The sequence below is a fragment of the Balaenoptera ricei genome, chromosome 3, assembly GCF_028023285.1.
Source record: "Balaenoptera ricei isolate mBalRic1 chromosome 3, mBalRic1.hap2, whole genome shotgun sequence".
NCBI lineage: Eukaryota > Metazoa > Chordata > Mammalia > Artiodactyla > Balaenopteridae > Balaenoptera > Balaenoptera ricei.
In genome coordinates, this window is record NC_082641.1 from 109,864,287 (window position 1) to 109,886,364 (window position 22,078).

The window sequence follows — 22,078 nt, forward strand, 5'->3', positions numbered from 1 at the left end:
ATAGAGCTAAAAGGATGACATCACCTGTATAGAAAGCCTTCAGAAACTGCATTAGATCAATTGGCTACTGTATCTGCAGATGTAGCCCAAAGAGCAATTTATTGAAAACACACACACACCCTTCCGTAAAACGTTGCAGCAAGCTAAATTCTGTAAGAAAAAAAATGGCTAAAGCATCTCTCTGTTTCAGTCTTAAAAATCCATTTTGATTTTTAATTCTGTGCATTGATACACAGCTTTATTTGGGAAGCCATATTACTATTCAAATTTAACACAGTATTGTCCTCCCAAGGGAAAATAATTAGCTCTGGTAAGATACTCTTGCATTGCAAATACAGAAGGCAGCCTAGTTCTCAGATGTCACATATGTATTCTGCTTGCAAAACTTCCTATTTATCAAATAACTGTTCTGAAAGGTATAACCTTCAAGACCACTCAATTAACATTAAAAATATCAAAATTGGTACTAAGATTTGTATGTAAATAGTACATTTAAATGGAAACAGAATTTCATTTTCCAAAGGAAAAGCTGAAAAAAAAAATCACAGGCACAAGAGCTGACGTGCGGCACTCACCAACCCCTCTAAGGAAGAATATGCAATATGGTACTTTCCTACAGCCCAATGCTAAATTCCTAGAAAGAGACCAGAAGCAAGTAAAACTCAGAAGGAATCACAAAAGAAAATGATTCAACCTGCTTCCAAACTGAGCTTGGACTAAAAGGAAATATTTTTCTATAAAAATTATAGAAAAAATTTAATTCTTGCCACACCTTCTCCAATCTGAAAACACAACTCCTCTAGTACCCACCCTATTCTTCAAGATTCTGCCACAAGGCATCTAGTGCAGATACTACCACAAAGAGTTTGCACTAAAGGTTGCAATGGTGCCTCCCAATGGCCAAAGTAAGACACAGTTTCCAATGGTAAAATACAGTTAATACCCCTCCAGGCAGCAAAATTATGAGAGTAACATCAATGAATAAATCAAAGTAACTGAACTATCTTGCTTTATTTACTTACCACTATTTTGAGGGAAGAGGTGTGCAACATAAGAGGAAAAATTATTACCTGAGAGACAGGTGTTATTACAAAGGACTTTACTGTCAAAGAGATGAACACCTTGTTACTAGCCAAAAACAAACAAATAAGCAAACAGAGTTCTTCAATACCCCTGAGCAAACTATAAGTCACTTTCTGAACAACACTATGCTGCCAATCTGAACTACGCTGCTACTTATAAGACTAGAACTGACTTTGGTAAAACTAGGTGTTATTCTGAATAAAGACAAGTCATACTTTCACAATAAGTGACCATTTATGAATCTGGGTTTCCATAAAACTTAAGAATTATTTGTTTTCTAAAACAATTTCAAAAGAACACACAAAATTTACATTTAAATATAAAACTAAATCTAACAAATAAACATAACTCTAGTTTTCTAACCCTAAAACATGGAAATTATGTACAGGTTGATTTTCAAGCACCGATGTATTTTTTCAACTCAGTTAATATAAATAACCTATGAGTTGGAATTCCAACAAAATGTTAAGTATTTAAGAATAAATTAACTAAAATCTAATTTTAACACTCATTTTTAAAAATAGAAAAATGATAGTAGGCACCTTGTATGTAAATGAAGCCAAACATTTCCTAAAGATAAATTTCTAAAAGATATCCTGTATGTAAACATTAACGTGACTGAAAAACATTTCAGTTTCAACGCAAGACAGTAATTATATTCATGTACAGAACCAACAGGATAAATTACAACCAAATCAAAAGGCAAAACCCTAAAGGGCACCTTTCCCCCTTTTTATAAATCACGCTGATAGCACACAAAGAAGGACTTCAAGCTGAGCAAGGGAGACAGCCATCTCTTAACTACTTTAAAAAACACTCTGCCCTGTGTATGAAATGCAATCCACTAATACCATATGTTAGAACAACTGTAGTAAACACCAGCTCAATAAAGGAACAACTCTCTTTTCCTTTAGTTTGGCCTGGAAGTGAAGATGACATCATCCTTTTCCTTGTGCTACCAATCATCTCATAGTATCTGCCATTCTAGGAACTGTACGGTGAGCCTGGCATGAAAAATCTCCCTGTGCAACAATACCATGAAAGAAACAAACAGGCCAAATTCTATATTCAGCATGTGAACCCACCACCACTCTGATGATACACTATACCACACTGTTTCTTCAGTAAGAATAACTTACTCTCAGTTACTGAATAAAACTATAAACATCTTTTGAAAAGTCAGTAATTTATCAAATAACTAAAATATATGATTAGGTGAATAAATGATTTTTCACTTCTATTACTTTAAAAATTTTATCATGATCTCATTCCATTACCTCACCAATTCAAATGAAGTAACTGCAGAAAGGGAGAATGCCCTGATCTACACATTGTCTAGGAATCGTAACCACAGGATAACCATTTAAGAATACATTTCCCCTGCATATGAAATGCCATGATGCTAAGCCACACTGATGAAATCTTTAGCTTTAAAAAGGTCTTTCAAACTACTACCAAATAAAGCAATCAAGGTATGCATTTACAAAACTTCAAACCATTATAAAATAGTCTTATAAAAATGTAAATGCTATATAGTTAATAATTATTTTATATATTCATATTTTATGTACACATTATAAACTGTATAAACTAATATAAAATACATTAACTATATAAACTATTTCTAAACAAAAATACGAAGCAGAACATTTGAAATCATATTGTATAGAAAGCCAAATATGAGGCTCTAATAGTTACTAACCTATAAGTATACCTTTTATGTCAATAGGTAACAACACTGAAAAGGAGAAAAAAAGGTAATCATGGATAAGGGTAAGTTATCTAAGAATTTACACTCTAGACGTTATGAAAAACAAAAAACCAACGTTAACGAAAACCAGGTTTATAGTAATCTCAGGCACAGTCATACACTTTATTCCCCATCTGCACAGTGAAATACTACAATCACAATGTAGAGAAGCCAAACTCAGAAGGAGGTGAAGACCAAAGAAAAATTATGTAGTTTTACAAAATAAAACAAACAGGCCACTCATTTCTGTGTTTTAGCTGTAAGCATTTGGCCTTTAAAATATAAACTGTTACATGTACTGATTTATATAGTAAAAACATTTTAATCCTTTTGGAAAATGAATGAATAAATGACACAACCATAATATCTGAGGTAACATACAAGCCCTTTTAAAGGATCACAGTAAGCTTTCCTACTCCCTGCCCCTCTCCTGCCCCTTGCTTAACTTGAACATCTGAAATGAATCTCTGTAGTTACCAGACATGGTTAACTCTAATTACTGGTGCCCCTCAGGAATTCCTGCTTTCAAACTGCATCCTATCTATTTCTCAGCCTTTCTGAAGAAAGCCAGACTACCAACACTCTCCTCCTATTCTGTAAGAAACAGTGTGCTTCAGCACACTGTCATCTATGTCCACTAAATGATCAGCACCACGCTGTTGAAAACCTTATCAGAGCCACCAGTGGGACACATATGCACTATGAAATATGATCCTTCCTTAGGGAGTGATGGAGGAAGAAAAAGCAAAGAGAAAGAGGGAAGCCTTCATCATCAACTAAGGTGATGTAAGCTTCTATAATTAGAATCAGTGAAACCGAAGCAACAATAAAAAGGCACCACCATGCTTCTACTTTCCACTACACAGTGCAGTTGTAGCAAGCATTTTTCACTCACACACAAACAAAAAAATACACTTTGCATATATAGTAAGCAGTCAAGTATGCTACATACTATATGCAAAGTTAATGTAGTTTTAATATAATGTATTATTTTCTACAAAAAAACAAGATTTGCCCAATAATTAAAATAAATACCTGCATCTATATACAAACATGACTGAAAAAAGAAACCTCACTAAAAAAATTAAACTATTGAGAATACTGTCTCCATCTGTAAATTCCTGGATTATATTAGAGATTACCTTTGTATCACTTCTCTGATTTTAAATACTGCATTTTCTAGTACTATAAAAGCTAAATGCCTAGTTACTGAACAGGTAACAAATCAAATTAAAAGGCAGTAACAATCAGCATTAATCTGTTTGAAATGTTTGAGTAGTTATTCCCCTTCCAACTGGAATGCTCTCAAATATCACTGTCTTAGGCCACTGGTATATACATTAGTATCAGAGTTGTTTCAAACGATCTTCAAAAGAGCTTTCTGTAAAGTTTTTCATGTATGATAAAAATCTTTCCGATTCTGGTTCTCTGGGCAGACCAATATGAATCAGTGTCACCTTTAAGCGAGGGAGAATCGTCCCAGACAACCAGAGGGCATGCCCCTCCCCTCTTCCCAACACTGCTGAAGCTCACACAGAGTGAATGATAAAAACAATTTTTAAAGATGACAACTTAGAAGTTAGCAGTACTTATGTAGAGCCTTAAAAATAATTTTCATACCCTTATGAAAAATAATTTTCACACCCTAGGAATCAATCTTAAGGAAAAAAATCAAAGTCACATACAGATATATTCATACAAGTTGTAATAGGAGATAAATTGGAAACTGCATGAGAATACTTTGTTATAATATTAATATTAAAAATAACGTTCAGGGGAAAATTTAATTGCATGAGAAGTAGAAAGGCAGGATAAATAAATATTCAGCATTATCTAAATTAAAAAAGATCTCAATGATTTAATCGAGATACATGCATTTAAAAATCATTAGCCACATTAGCTATCTCTGGTTTTGAGGATTACAGCATTTCCTTCTTAATATTCTTCTATATTTTTCTACATTACTATAAGGAACATTTTTTTTCACACACAAAATTTTTTTTAATCTGCTCTAGGCAGGCATTTGTCCTACTTAGATTGTTTACAATTATACCCCTTTGCTTTTTCTCTGTCCATTTGTGGACTCATGACCCTGTAACTAGGTACAAGAACCTTCTATTGAGAATTCTAAATTATTTCCCAGAAGACAAATGAGAAGATTTCTCCCAGGAGACGCTAGACACACATGAATAAAAGGAGAAAAGTTCTCTTCTGTTTTTAAGGAATAAAGCACAATAAAGAACATATCTGTCCAGAGCACTATGGCTTATAAATAGGGTGAGAGGACAAGCAATACTGAAAAGCTGCAGATTCTCAGAGGCTGGGCTCCAAATTTCTCAGTAGCAGTCTGATCAACACTCACTGTCTTATACACAAATAAGATTGGCAAAGGTTCCAGATACACAATCTTCTTTACTTTAGAAGTGATAGAAGATTGTTTACTCACTCATCCTTTCATTCTACAAGTATTTATCAGACACAAAATATAATTAAAAATCATCAGGATCCATCTGTTGACGGTGTATCAATCAGTGACTATGACTTTAGCAGTCCAAACTTGAAATTCTGATAATATATGCAACAAAAGTGTATACACCTCTTCCATTTTGACTTGAATAAATGTTTAAATTATTTGCTCACTGGTGGTCTGCTATGGTCTGAAGGTTTGTGTCCCCCCCCACCCCCAAAATTCCTATGTTAAAATCTAATCTGCAAAATGATGGTATTAGGAGGTGGGGCCTTTGGGAGGTGATTAGGTCATGAGGGCTCTGGAACTGGGATTAATGCCCATATAAAAAATGCCCCAGAGAGCTTCCTAGCCCTGTTCTACCATGTGGACACAGCAGGGGGTTGGCAGTCCACAGTTAAAAGGGACTTGGTAGCTAGTTCAATTCCCCCACATGATGCAGAGACTGAGGGTCTTAAATATTCCTTAACATCGCAAATTAGCGCTTGAAATAGAAAAGGAACATGTATCATCTGATTCCTAGTTTAATGTCTACTCTATCACATCAAACTGAGGAATCTGGCTCTTATAAACCTGCCCATATCAAGGATTTAACTTATTTGCACCTAGTTTCTTTGGAAGTCCAAATGGGTTGTCCTGAGACAAATGTTGAGATGCTGCTATGAAGGTCTGTGTTCCTGCAAAATTCGTATGTTGAAATTCTAATCCCCAAGGTGATGGTATTAGAAGGTGGGGCCTATGGAAGGTGATCAGGTCGTAAGGAAGGAGCTCTCATGACTGGGATTAGTGCCCTTATAAAAGAGGCTCCACAGAGCTCCCTAGCCCTTTCCACCATGTGAGCAGACAGCAAGAGGTAAGCAGTCTACAATCCAGAAGAGGGCCTTTACCAGAACCTGAGGCATGCTGGCTGCTGGTACCATGATCTTGGCCTTCTAGTCTCCAGAACTGTGAGAAATAAAAGTTCTGTTGTTTATAAGCCACTTGGTCTGTGGTACTTTGTTACAGCAGCCTGAACAGACTAAGACACGACCCATCAGGTGATCTCGGCAACCACACTTGAATTCTTACTCAGCTGTACGGACAAACGTCTTAATCTCTCTCTGTATGCTCTAAATCCAAACAAAACATGGAGCGCTGGAGGACAGCAGGGAACATAAGGCACAATCACAGAAGAAGCAAAGAGAAAGAGATGCTTGTTGCATTAGTAATTTGTGAGCCTAAAATGAAACAGTAGATTCTAGAGTGTCACACCATGCTCACCACCTGCCATACTATGCCAGAACAATGAACTGTGTAGGAAGAATACATGTAAAGAAGGGTGAGCAAAAAGGAAGCCCTCCAAATTTAAAATCATGACCCATGATGCTGCCATGGAAATCCCTCTTTCCAGGTGCCCCTTAGGAAGAGTTGGCTGGCTCCACTTCTGTGCAGGTGCTATGAGGGAGAAAAAGAGGAAGAAGGGTAGTAGATCATGCTGTGCTTGAGAATGTAAAAAAGCACCATAGGTGACATAAGGAACAAGAAAAAAAAAACTAAGATTTAGTCTACTGAGGAACGTGGGATCTAATTAAGAGCCAATAACAGCACATCAAACACCCAGACTGTTGTTCAAAAATATAGCAGAAGACGAAAGAAATCAATGAGAAGAACTATAACTTTATAACTGAAGTACCTAAACACCAACAATATTTTTTAAACCTTTAAAGAATGCCCAGATTTATATTTGGATCAATAATGTTTCTATAAAATGACCAAGGATGAATGTTATCTGATAATCTAGAGATGCATTTCAAGTTAAATAAAGGCATACTTGTTGCCTGACCTCTGTGAAACCAAAACACTTCCCCCTTACTGGTCCTGGCTTATTTTTACCATTTAACCTTATGTATATACCAATATTAAAAATTCAACTCACTACATATGAAAAATGTTCACCATTGTAGGCTATTTAAAACACAAATCAACTTTTTATAAAAAATACAGACATTTAAGAAATTCTTAAGTAAATTGCTAATTTTGTTTTCTGCTATCTTCAGAACAGAGTATGATTATATGAGCACACTGCATGTAAGTATGTGTAACATCTTACGGGATCAATGAGAAGAGCACTCTACAAACAGGAAGTGTTAGGGGAGGCTTCTCCAAAGAGTTCATGGATGAATGGACTCTTAGGAGCTGAGCAGGACTTTGTCAGGAGGACATGGCAGGAGACCATTCTGGATAAAAGGAGCAAATAGCAAGTTAAGATTCAAATTGAATCATCAAAGGACAGAATTATATTAGGTAAAGAAGCCTGCAAGAACCTTCCAGGGACAGAGAAGAACCAAAGGAAGGGACAACCAACAAAATTATGGGGCCAGAAGGGTGAACAGGTAGACTGGGGCCAGATGACAAAGGGATTTATATATCATATAATCTCAATACTTTAAAAACTAAATATTTCTGAGCTGTATTTCTAAGATACATAATTTATTTATAAATTAATACATGTACTACCAGCAAAAGTATTTTGTGTTCATTATGAAATACACACAAAAATCCACAGAAACTTAAAAGGATAACAGTACATATAAACTCTACTATTTTCTACCCATGCCCTGTAGACTGTTTTGCAAACTACATTTTAAGACACCTGAGCTAAAGTACTGACCTTGCTAATTACTAAAAGAAAGAAGGTCTTCAAGGCAACAATTCCAAAACCAGTCATCAGTTTCTGGCAGACATCTCCTGTCATCATTTAACTGGCTTCTAGTCACTTATTATTATATATAGTAAAGCAACTCATTCAGTGACTTTCATATACATTTTATAACCACTCTATCTTGTAGGGTTGAACAAAGAAACTGCTTTGTTTAAAGTGAGCCATTGTGAGTATAGGCTACAAGAAAATTGGGAAGGGCATAGTTGGCTGATTGTTGCCTGCTTGATTTTATCATTCCTACTTTTATTCTCCCTTTGTCTGATTGTTTAGCTTACATTTTTCAATTATCTTAACATACACACATATTGTGGTAAACACGTTTTATAACCAGAATAGATAATAAAATTATTTTGTTAGCAACAGGAACAAAGGTTTTTTTGAGTATTTTCAATAACAACAACAGGAATAGAAGCTGCTGACATTACTGGATGTTTTTTCAAGGCACCAAACACCGAGCAGAGCCTTTTATATATATAAAACAAACTTAGAAATGTCACACAACTTGCCCAAAGTTACACAAGAACCTAAACAAGCTTATAAAAAAACAGGCACTCTATCTTCTTTAACAGGCAATATGCTCTGAGGATATATGGATGATGGTTCACATTTTCAAGGCATGTACACTCTGATGAGAGAGACAGACATTTGAATAAAAAATTACAATGTAATATAACGAATAGTCACAGGTTTATGCATGGGATATTACAGGAACGTAGAGATGTGTACCTAACCCTACCAAGAAAAAATCATAGATTCCTCCCATGAGTTGATGTAAATTATTTAAATTAAAATTTTTAATTTTAAATTAAAATCCTTAGTCATACCAGCCACATTTTAAGTGCTCAGTAGCCACGTGTGGCTGGTTACTATCATTTGGAAACCACAGATATAAAACATCTCCATCATTGTAGAAAGTTCTATTGGACAGAACTGGTTTAAACTATATGCCAGATAAATATGCTAGATCATTAGAATTTCTGATAGGTGGTGTTTGGCAATGAAAAGATTTAAGAGCTTAAAAGAAATAACATTGTTAAAAGATTCTTTTAGGGGCTTCCCTGGTGGCGCAGTGGTTGAGAGTCTGCCTGCCAGTGCAGGGGACATGGGTTTGAGCCCTGGTCTGGGAAGATCCCACGTGCCACGGAGCAGCTGGGCCCGTGAGCCACAACTGCTGAGCCTGCGCGTCTGGAGCCTGTGCCCCGCAACGGGAGGGGCCGCGACAGTGAGAGGCCCGCACACCGCGATGAAGAGTGGCCCCCGCTCGCCGCAACTGGAGAAACCCCTTGCACAGAAACGAGGACCCAACACAGCCAAAAATAAATAAATAAAAAATAAATTAGTTAAAAAAAAAAGATTCTTTTAGGACTGATAGAAGTAAAATGAATGAATTAGCTGGAGGCAGCGGATAGGGGAAGATGTAAGGAATAAGGCTAGGAGTAGAGACATCAGAGAGAAGAGAAACACAAACCTTAAAATCAAATAAAATGATTAAGCAGATATTTTTAAATGTAGAGATTATATAACACTTTTCAATTTAAAAAAATTCTCCAAAGTTCTTAAAATGAAAAAATATTGCTTTTACAATGAAAGCTGGCTGGGAGTGTGGGAGATGCTACTACAACATTTCTAAAAAGAATGGCAGTGAACACTAAGGAAATGACATGGGGAAACTGAGAGGAGGGCACAAACATTTGAGTGGAAGAGCCTATAGATATCATTAACTGATTAGACCTTGAGTGTGCACACATGTTCTATCAGCAACCATCATGGAAGGCAGGCAGACACAATATTACCATCCTCATTTTTAGAGGTAAAGCAACCAAAGCACTGATTGTTAAGGTGAAATGTCCCAATCACAGAATAAGTGAAGGAAGGATTTAGACAGATGGCTCATCTAAATACTAGACTATTTTTACTTGGCTTAATTACCCATCCTATTCACTGAATATTGCTCCCAATCACCTTTATGCTATTTTGAAATATCAAATACATCCTCCCCAAAGATCAAAACTCTGAAATCACAGAGAATATTCAAAGACATTTAAATCTGTTGCCAACTCTGAGAGCAATACCCAAAGGAGTTTCAAGAATGTTATTACTGTTATACAGTAGAACTGCTCTTTTTAACAATAAAAAAAAAAACCTTTCACATTGAGACTGTGGTTCTCATCTTTATACAAAGCAATGTATATGACAAAACTATGAAAATATTTCATAAGAATAAATCATTTTTTTCAATCGTTCTAGGCATTCACTTAGAAAGTAACTCTGAAACACATGCAAAAATTTTAATGTTCACAAAATCTTGATGTACAGGTTTGGATTAATAATAATTAAGATAAAGAAAACTACATTAACAAAATATTCTGTACATCTTTAAGAATTTTTGACTTTCAGCATTCTAGCAAGAAAAAGTTGATGATGGTTTCCAAATGAAAAAAGAAAATGTCAGATTTCCACTGCTATCTAAAGTAACGATTCTCCTGATCTCTCTGAACTGCTGACAGTAGAATGAGGGACTCCCCTGGTGGTGCAGTGGTTAAGAATCCACCTGCCAATGCAGGAGACACAGGTTCGAGCCCTGGTCCGGGAAGATCTTACATGCCACGGAGCAACTAAGCCCGTGTGCCACAACTACTGACCCTGCAACTCTAGAGCCCACGAGCCACAACTACAGAGCCCATTAGCCACAACTACTGAAGCCCGCGTGCCTAGAACCTGTGCTCTGCAACAAGAGAAGCCACCACGAAAAGCCCGCACACTGCAACAGAGTAGCCCCTGCTTGCAGCAACTAGAGAAAGCCCGCGTATAGCAATGAAGACCCAATGCAGCCAAAATGAAGGAAAAAAAACAAGACAGTAGAATGAAAGAAATAAAGATCCTTATAGTAGTCATAAAACCAATTATCTACTGCATGCTTTCACAAGTACTACTTAAGATTTCTGCTACTAGAATTTATACCCATCCTTCTCTAACTATTCCAAAACAAAAGAGGAAGGAACACGCCCAAATTCACTGTATTAAGCCACCATCATGCTGATTCAAAACCAGATACAGACGCCACAAAAAAAGAAAATTACAGGGCAATATCTTTGATGAACACAGATGTAAAAATCCTCAACAAAATATTAGCAAACCAAATCCAACAATACATAAAAAGGATCATACACAACGATCAAGTTGGATTCATTCCAGGGTTTCAAGGATGATTCAACACACACAAATCAATCAATGTGATACACCACATTAAAAAAAGGAGAGACAAAAACCACATGATCATCTCATTTGATGCAGAAAAAGCATTTGACAAAATTCAACATCCATTCATGAAAAAACTCACCAAAGTGGGTATAGATGGAATATATCAACGTAATAAAAGCCATTTAAAACAAACCCACAGACAACATCATACTCAACGATGAAGAGCTGAAAGCCTTCCCACTAAATTCAGAATAAGACAAGGATGCCCACTCACCCCTTCTCGTCAACATACTACTGGAAGTCCTAGCCACAGCAATGAGACAAGAAAAAGAAATAAAATGTATCCAAATTGGAAGGAAAGAGGTAAAACTGTCACTATTTGCCAATGACATGATACTCTCTATAAAGAACCCTAAACTCTCCACACACAAACCCTATTAGAACTAATAAATGAATTCGGCAAGGTAGCAGGATACAAGAGTAATATACAGAAATTTGTTGCATTTCTTTATGCTAATAATGAAATATCAGAAAGAAAAGTTAAAAAAAAAATCCTGTTTAAAATCGTGTCAAAAAAAGTAAAATACCTAAGACTTAACCAAGGAGGTGAAAGACATATACACTGAAAACTATACAACACTGACAAAGAAAACTGAAGATGATACAAAGAAATGGAAAGATATCCCATGCTCTTAGATTGGAAGAACTAATACTGCTAAAATGGCCATACTATCCAAAGCAATCTACAGATTTAATGCAATCCCTATCAAAATACCTATGACATTTTTCACAGAACAAGAACAAATAATCCTAAAATTTAATGGAACCAAAGAAGACCCAAAATGCCAAAGCAATCCTGAGGAAAAAGAACAAAGCTGGAGGCATAATCCTTCCAGACTTCAGACTATAATACAAAGCTGCAGTAATAAAAACAGCATGGTGTTGGCACAAAAAGAGACATATAGATCAATGGAACAGAACTGAGTGCCCGGAAATAAACCCACACACCTATGGTCAATTAATCTACAATAAAGGAGGCGAGAATATACAATGGAGAAAAGACAGTCTCTTCAGCAAGAGGTGAAGAGAAAAGCTGGATAGCTACAAGTATATCAGTGAAATCAGAACACTCCCTCACATCATATACAAAAATAAACTCAAAATGGTTTAAAGACCTTGATATAAGACATGACACCATGAAACTCCCAGAAGAGAATATAGGCAGAACATTCTGTGACATAATCATAGCAGTATTTACTTAGATCAAACTCCAAAGGCAAAAGAAATAAAAGCAAAAATAAACAAATGAAACCTAATTAAACACAAAAGCTTTTGCACAGCAAAGGAAGCCATCAACAAAACAAAAAGACAACCTACGGAATGGGAGAAAAATATCTGCAAATGATGTGACCAACAAGGGGTTAATGTCCAAAATATACAAACAGCTCATATAACTCAGTATGAGGGGAAAAAAAAAATCAAAACATGGGCAGAAGACCTGAACAGATATTTCTCCAAACAAGACATACAGATGGCCAATAGGCACATGAAAAGATGCTCAACTTGGTGATTATTAGAGAAATGCAAATCAAAACTACAATGAAGGGCTTCCCTGGTGGTGCAGTGGTTAAGAATCCGCCTGTCAATGCAGGGGACACAGGTTTGTGCCCTGGTCCAGGAAGATCCCACATGCCGCAGAGCAACTAAGCCCATGCGCCACAACTACTGAGCCTGTGCTCTAGAGCCTGCAGGCCACAACTACTGAGCTCGCATGCTGCAACTACGGAAGCCCGAGCACCTAGGGCCTGTACTCCACTAGAGGAGCCAGCACAATGAGAAGCCCGCGCACCACAGCAAAGGGTAGTCCCCACTTGCTGCAACTAGAGAAAGCCCACATGCAGCAACAAAGACCCAACACAGCCAAAAAAAATAAATAAAATAGATAAAGAAATAGAAAAAGAAAAAAAAACAACCAACTACAATGAAGTATCACCTCACACCAGTCAGAATGGCTATCCTGAAAAAGTCTACAAATAATAAATGCTGGAGAGGGTGTAGAGAAGAGGGAACCCTAGTACACAGTTGGTGGGAATGTAAATTGGTGCAGCCACTGTGAAAAACAATATGGAGGTTCCTTAAAAAACTAAAAATAGAGCTACCATATGATCCTGAAATCCCACTCCTGGGCATATATCTAGAAAGGACAAAAACTCTAATTTTAAAAGATATATGCATCCTAATGTTCACAGCAGCACTACTTACAATAGCCAAGACATGGGAACAACCCAAGTAGCCATCCACAGATGACTGGTTAAGAAGATGTGAGATAGATAGATAGATAGATAGATAAAAGAGAATATTACTCAGTCATAAAAAGGAATGAAGTATTGCTATTTGCAGCAACAGGGATGGACCTAAAGAATATTATACTCAGTGAAGTAAGTCAGAGAAAGACAAATATTAAATGATATCACTTATATGTGGAATCTAAAAATAATACAAATGAATCTATAGGCAAAAGAGAAACAGACTCACAGACATAGAAAACAAATTTAAGGTTACCAAAGGGGCTGGGGCCCTGGGTCAAGGGAGGAACAAATTAGCAGTCTGAATAACAGATACAACTACTCTACATAAAATAGATAAGCAACAAGGATTTACTGTATAGCACAGGGAATTATACTCACTATCTTGTAATAACCTATAATGGAATATAATCTGAAAAAAATAACTGAATCACTTTGCTGTACACCTGAAACTAACATAGTATAAAATAAATGAAAAAAGGAAAAAGATTTTTGCTATACTACCTTATCTAGATCAACTATCAATATGTAGAAATTTGGCCAGATGCATAGGTTTCATTTAAAAGTAAAGTAAAATGTCTTAATGCTGCATTTTCTAAGTTGCCTGAAACATATCCCTTTTAGAAAAAGAAAGCAAAACCCTATTACTTTAAGAAATAGCATATGCAAGTAACATGACCAAATATCATTCTCCAACACAGTCTAATAGTTGAAAAGTCAGTTTTGTCTAAGTGGAATCAACTTAGTTCTCCCCTTCCCATGAGCTGCCAAATCTCTGACAGTATTCAGTAAGATAACCACTTAAAACTAGCTAAACAAGCCTTTATATGTGAAAATGCCACACTTAGAGCCATCAAATGGACAAAATACCAAGCAGTGTGCCTATTGCTTTCTGGTCCAGTCAGGAAACCAGTATATCCTAGAGAGGACAACCCACAGCTACCAAGAGAAAATACGGAATCTGTCTAGACTTCACGATGTGACAGTAAAAAAATTTGAGAAAAGAACACACTACAGTTGAGACTAGAGTAAGCAAGTAATCAATACACACACACAAACTATGCATTCTGCCTCATACAAGGAGAACAAAATAGTACAATTAAAGATACTTTAATTAAGCAATTCAACTTAGAATTTTTTCTAAAGAAACCAAGATAAGGGCATATATAACCACAAAATTACTTAGCACTTTATTTTAAAAAAAATAACAAAAAAAGTAGGAAAATCTACATGACCAAATATTGGGAACCGAGTAAATAAATTATGGCAATTATTACAATGGAGTACCAAAACACTATTGAGAATAATGTTGTTTAAAAAAAAGTAACATTCAAAGATGTTCACATTATATACGCAAGTTTTTAAAAGTTACAAATCAGGGACTTCCCTGGTGGTCCAGTGGTTAAGAATCTGCCCTGCAACGCAGGGGATGCCGGTTCTATCCCTGGTTGGGGAACTAAGATTCCACATGCTGCGGGGCAACTAAGCTTGTGCACGGCAACTACTGAGCCTGTGCCACAACTAGAGAGAGAAGCCCATGCGATGCAATGAAGAGCCCATTGCACCACAACGAAAGATCCCGGGTGCCTCAACTAAGACCCAATGCAGCCAAAAATGAATAAATAAATATTAAAAAAAAAAAGTTACAAATCAGATCATATATTTAAGCTTTATGAAGTTAGCCAAAAAGCTCACATACCTACCTAAATGTTGAAAACCGTTTTATCCAAGAATATACAAGATGTCATCAGTGGTTACATAACTGAGTAATGGAACTAACCAACTTTTAGTTTTTCAAAAATAGACAAGTCTCATTTGTGTAATAAGGCAAAACTTAAATTAAAACTTAAATTAGCTTAAATTAATTAGTGACAGGGAAATTTACTATATTAAAAAGAAAAAGTGGGAATTCCCTGACACTCCAGTGGTTAGGACTCGGCACTTTCACTGCCATCGGCCTGGGTTCAATCCCTGGCCGGGGAACTAAGATCCCACAAGCCTCGTAGCATGGCCAAAAAATAAAAAAACAAATCATTAAGCAATAAAAACAGGAAATGAACTTTATGTAATTAAAAATTTGAGGACCATATCATATGTTATTGTTTAATGTCAGAAACAGAATGTGCTCAATCAATGAAATTAGGCAAATGTAACTAACTCCTTAGAGCTGCTTAACTTGAACACTTATTCTAATACAAACAACTCCCTAAATAATCCTCCTTATTCCTAACATGGAATGAATGAATTTCTGTTTCTGACAAACAACAGAACTAAACACACCCTTGGGAATTTGGCTGCCATCAATCTCTAGACTGTTTTTATATTTTGGGGGATCATGACTCCTTTGAAAACTTATAAAATACACCTGGATTTATTCTTTCTTAGCCTATCCTTACTTCTTGATTCAACTACTTCTCAGTAGTTGAATTACAAAATTAAAGACTTCTGAAGAGGCAGAAGACCTAAACAGATATTTCTCCAAAGAAGACATACAGATGGCCAAGAAGCACATGAAAAGATGCTCAACATCACTAATTATTAGAGAAATGCAAATCGAAACTACAATGAGGTATCACCTCACACCAGTTAGAATGGGCATCATCAGAAAATCTACAAACAACAAATGCTGGAGAGGGTGTGGAGAAAAGGGAACCCTCTTGCACTGTTGGTGGGAATGTAAATTGATACAGCCACTATGGAGAACAGTATGGAGGTTCCTTAAAAAACTAAAAATAGAATTACCATATGATCCAGCAATCCCACTACTGGGCATATACCGAGAGAAAACCATAATTCTAAAAGACACATGCACCCCAATGTTCATTGCAGCACTATTTACAATAGCCAGGTCATGGAAGCAACCTAAATGCCCATCGACAGACGAATGGATGAACAAGATGTGGTACATAGATACAATGGGATATTACTCAACCATAAAAAGGAACGAATTTGGGTCATTTGTTGAGGCGTGGATGGATCTAGAGACTGTCATACAGGGTGAAGTAAGTCAGAAAGAGAAAAACAAATATCATATATTAACGCATGTATGTGGAACCTAGAAAAATGGTACAGATGAACCAGTTTGCAGGGCAGAAGTTGAGACACAGATGTACAGAACAAACGTATGGACACCAAGGGGGGAAAACCGTAGTGGGGTGGGGATGGTGGTGTGCTGAATTGGGCGATTGGGATTGACATGTATACACTGATGTGTATAAAACTGATGACTAATAAGAACCTGCAGTATAAAAAAACAAACAAACAAAAAACACAATACTAAACTTTCTTTGCGTTATTTGTATGGAAATATGTTAATATAAATGTTTCACACATTACATGAAATTTCTAAAAATCTTCTATGTTCTGGTATAATGTTATAAGTCATAATTCTAGTTATTACTTTAAAATGTATATCTCAGAAATAAATAAATTTCCTTGTCAACTGCATTATTACGAACTTTCATCAAATCTTTAACCGTGGTCATTTTTAAGTCTTTTGTCATTCACAGACAGTTCTGGGTGTACTCTGATGCTTTCGCAAATATGTTGCTATAAAAGGGTTTCATCTTCAAGGAATTCATGGAAAACACTCTGACAAGTACAGGTTTCTGGTAACTGACCATACTGCTGAACTGAATGAATAAGTTTTTCAGAACTCAAATGGAAAACTGATGAATTCATAAAAGTGCTAACAAAAGATCAAGATGAAAAAAAAAATTAATTACATGGGACTGACTGAACTGATGAGGATGATTATAATTTTTGTGACTTTCTGTTTGAATAAAAAAAAAAAATCCCACAAGGACTCAGAGGCAAAAAACATACAAATCAATTTTCACTGCAAAGTAAAGGAGCTGTTACAGTGGAGGATTACTGGACTGAATGTCAATAATATGACATAGTATGAGTGTGTTTCGTGTTTGGTAATTGCAGTCATTGTTGCTTTTGTTGTGGTCATCCATTTACAATGCTTTGTGTCAGTTTATCTCTTGTAAAAATAAAATACAGTGTGTGTGTGAAAAAAAAAAAAAAAAAAAAGACTTAGGAAGAAAAAGCTCATGTTTCTTCCGGTATCACGAAAGTTATTTATTTCATCATCTTCTTTTTCAATATTTGCATGTGAAAACGTACCTTTAACACTTGGATATATTTCTGCACTGGCACACAGTAAGTATCCCTGTCCCACACCTCAAGGGAAGAACTGACATATTTTTACTTCTTTTGTATGCCTTACCACATAAGAGAAAACAAGCTCCCAATGAGTCTATTTCCTGGGTCCTCAGGACTCAAATATATACATATAACATTCAAGCAACAAAAAAACTATGAAAATCCCCAAGTATGTCTAAAAAGATACATTAAGAAAATTCTTTTACACCATTTAAACAAAAACAAATCCTGCACTGGTAAGAGTATTTCTACCCAACTCAACATAGCAGAAGCATTTAAAAAAATTATATAGATATATTTACCTGCCCCAGATTTTACATGTAGAGCCCCAAGTGCTGATATTATCAAGAATATATGTAGGAGACCGTCAAGATAGCGGAGGAGTAAGACGTGGAGATCACCTCCCTCCCCACAAATACATGAGAAATACATCTACATGTGGAACAACTCCTACAGAACACCTACTGAACGCAGGCAGAAGACCTCAGACGTCCCAAAAGATATATATATTTTTTTCCTTTTTCTCTTTTTGTGAGTGTGTATGTGTATGCTTCTTTGTGTGATTTTGTCTGTATAGCTTTGCTTTTACCATTTGTCCCAGGGTTCTGTCTGTCCGTCCTCTTTTTAGTATAGTTTTTAGCGCTTGCTATCATTGTTGGATTTGTTTTTCGGTTTGGTTGCTCTCTTCTTTCTTCCCTTCTTTTTTTTCAATTACTTTTAAATTTTTATTTTAATAACATTATTTTATTTTTTTCATTCTTTCTTTCTATTTTCCTCCCTATTCTTCTGAGCCGTGTGGCTGACAGGGTCTTGGTGCTCCAGCCAGGTGTCAGGCCTGTGCCTTTGAGGTGGGAAAGCCGAGTTCAGGACATTGGTCCACCAGAGACCTCCCGGCTCCACGTAATGTCAAATGGCGAAAGGTCTCCCAGAGTACTCCATCTCAACGTTAACACCCAGCTCCACTCAACCACCAGCAAGCTACAGTGCTGGAGAGCCTATGCCAAACAACTAGCAAGACAGGAACACAACCCCATCCATTAGCAGAGAGGCTGTCTAAAATCATAAGGTCAAGACACCCCAAAACAGCACCGGATGTGGTCCTGCCCACCAGAAAGACAAGATCCAGACACAACCAACAGAACACAGGCACCAGTCCCCTCCACCAGGAAGCCTACACAACCCACTGAACCAACCTTAGCCACTGGGAGCAGACACCAAAAACAACGGGAACTACAAACCTGCAACATGCAAAAAGGAGACCACAAACACAGTAAGTTAAGCAAAATGAGAAGATAGAGAAACAAACGGCAGATGAAGGAGCAAGGTAAAAACCCACCAGACCAAACAAATGAAGAGGAAATAGGCAGTCTACCTGAAAAAGAATTCAGAATAACGATAGTAAAGATGATCCAAAATCTTGGAAATAGAATGGAGAAAATACAAGAAACATTTAACAAGGACCTAGAAGAACTAAAGAGCAAACAAACAATGATGAACAACACAACAAATGAAATTAAAAATTCTCTAGAAGGGATTAATAGCAGAATAACTGAGGCAGAAGAACAGATAAGTGACCTGCAAGATAAAACAGTGGCAATAACTACCACAGAGCACAATAAAAAAAAAGAATGAAAAGAATTGAGGACAGTCTCAGAGACCTCTGGGAGAACATTAAACGCACTAACATTCGAATTATAGGGGTCCCAAAAGACGAAGAGAAAAACAAAGGGACTGAGAAAATATTTGAAGATATTATACTTGAAAACTTCCCTAATATGGGAAAGGAAATAGTCAATCAAGTCCAGGAAGCAGAGAGTCCGATACAGGATAAATCCAAGGAGAAACACGCCAAGACACATATTAATCAAACTATCAAAAATTAAATGAAAAGAAAAAATATTAAAAGCACCAAGGGAAAAACAACAAATAACATACAAGGGAATCCCCATAAGGTTAACAGCTGATCTTTCAGCAGAAATTCTGCAAGCCAGAAGGGAGTGGCAGGACATATTTAAAGTGATGAAAGGGAAAAACCTACAACCAAGATTACTCTACCCAGCAAGGATCTCATTCAGATTTGAAGGAGAAATTAAAACATTTACAGAAAATCAAAAGTTAAGAGAATTCAGTACCACCAAACCAGCTTTACAACAAATGCTAACGGAACTTCTCTAGGCAGGAAACACAAGAGAAGAAAAACACCTACAATAACAAACCCAAAACAATTTAGAAAACGGTAATAGGAACATACAGATCAATAACTGCCTTAAATGTAAATGGATTAAATGCTCCAACCAAAAGACATAGACTTGCTCAATGGACAAAGAAACAAGACCTGTATATATGCTGCCTACAAGAGACCCACTTCAGACCTAGGGACACGTACAGACCGAAAGTGAGGGGATGGAAAAAGAAAGTCCAAGCAAATGGAAATCAAAAGAAAGCTGGAGTAGCATTTCTCATATCAGACAAAACAGACTTTAAAATCACAACTATTACAAGAAAAAAGGAGGACACTACATAATGACCAATCTAAGAAGAAGATAGAACAATTGTAAATTTTTATGCTCCCAACATAGGAGCACCTCAATACATAAGGCAAATGCTAACAGCCATAAATGGGGAAATCGACAGTAACACAATCATAGTAGGGGACTTTAACACCCCATTTTCACCAATGGACAGATCATCCAAAAGAAAAATAAATAAGGAAACACAAACTTTAAATGATACATTAAGCAAGATGGACTTAATTGATATTTATAGGACATTCCATCCAAAAACAACAGAATACACTTTCTTCTCAAGTGCTCATGGAACATTCTCCAGGATAGATCATATCTTGGGTCACAAATCAAGCCTTGGTAAATTTAAGAAAATTGAAATCGTATCAAGTACCTTTTCCGACCACAACACTAAGAGACTAGATATCAACTGCAGGAAAAAACCTGTATAAACTATAAACACATGGAGGCTAAACAATACATTAAATAACCAAGAGATCACTGAAGGAATCAAGGAGGAAATTAAAAAATACCTAGAAACAAATGACAATGAAAACACGATGACCCAAAACCTATGGGATGCAGCAAAAGCAGTTCTAAGAGGGAAGTTTATAACAATACAATCCTACCTCAAAAAACAAGAAATATCTCAAATAAACAACCTAACCTTACACCTAAAGCAATTAGAGAAAGAAGAACAAAAAACCCCAAAGTTAGCAGAAGGAGAGAAATCATAAAGATCAGATCAGAAATAAATGAAAAAGAAATGATGGAAAAAATAGCAAAGATCAATAAAACTAAAAGCTGGTTCTTTGAGAAGATTAAAAAAATTGATAAACCATTAGCCAGACTCATCAAGAAAAAAAGGCAGAAGACCCAAATCAACAGAATTAGCAATGAAAAAGGAGAAGTAACAACAGACACTGCAGAAATACAAAAGATCATGAGAGATTACTACAAGCAACTCTATGCCAATAAAATGGATAATCTGGAAGAAATGGACAAACGCTTAGAAATGCACAACCTTCCGAGACTGAACCAAGAAAAAACAAAATATAAGCAGACCAATCACAAGCACTGAAATTGAGACTGTAATTAAAAATCTTCCAACAAACAAAAGCCCAGAACCAGATGACTTCACAGGCAAATTCTATCAAACATTTAGAGAAAAGTCAACAGCTATCCTTCTCAAACTCTTCCAAAATATAGCAGAGGGAGGAACACTCCCAAACTCATTCTATGAGGCCACCATCACCCTGATAGCCAAACCAGACAAAGATGTCACAAAGAAAGAAAACTACAGGCCAATATCACTGATGAACACAGACGTAAAAATCCTCAACAAAATACTAGCAAACAGAATCCAACAGCACATTAAAAGAATCATACACCATGATCAAGTGGGGTTTATCCCAGAATGCAAGGATTCTTCAATATACGCAAATCAATCAATGTGATACACCATATTAATAAATTGAAGGAGAAAAACCATATGATAATCTCAATAGATGCAGAAAAAGCTTTTGACAAAATTCAACACCAATTTATGATAAAAACCATCCAGAAAGCAGGCATAGAGGGAACTTACCTCAACATAATAAAGGCCATATATGACAAACCCACAGCCAACATCGTTTTCAATGGTGAAAAACTGAAACTACTGCCTCTAAGATCAGGAACAAGAAAAGGTTTTCCACTCTCACCGTTATTATTCAACATACGTTTGGAAGTTTTAGGCACAGCAATCAGAGAAGAAAAAGAAATAAAAGGAATCCAAATTGGAAAAGAAGAAGTAAAGCTCTCACTGTTTGCAGATGACATGATACTATACACAGAGAATCCTAAAGATGCTACCAGAAAACTACTACAGCTAATCAATGAATCTGGTAAAGTAGC

At 36.2% G+C, this 22,078-nt stretch overlaps 1 protein-coding gene across 11 annotated transcripts in view; it reads right to left on the minus strand.

Annotated features, from left to right (window-relative positions):
- The window catches only part of RAPGEF6 (Rap guanine nucleotide exchange factor 6), a 235,557-nt gene that overhangs the window by 125,863 nt on the left and 87,616 nt on the right, over positions 1–22,078 (minus strand). The gene's annotated exons all lie outside the window — the stretch shown is intronic.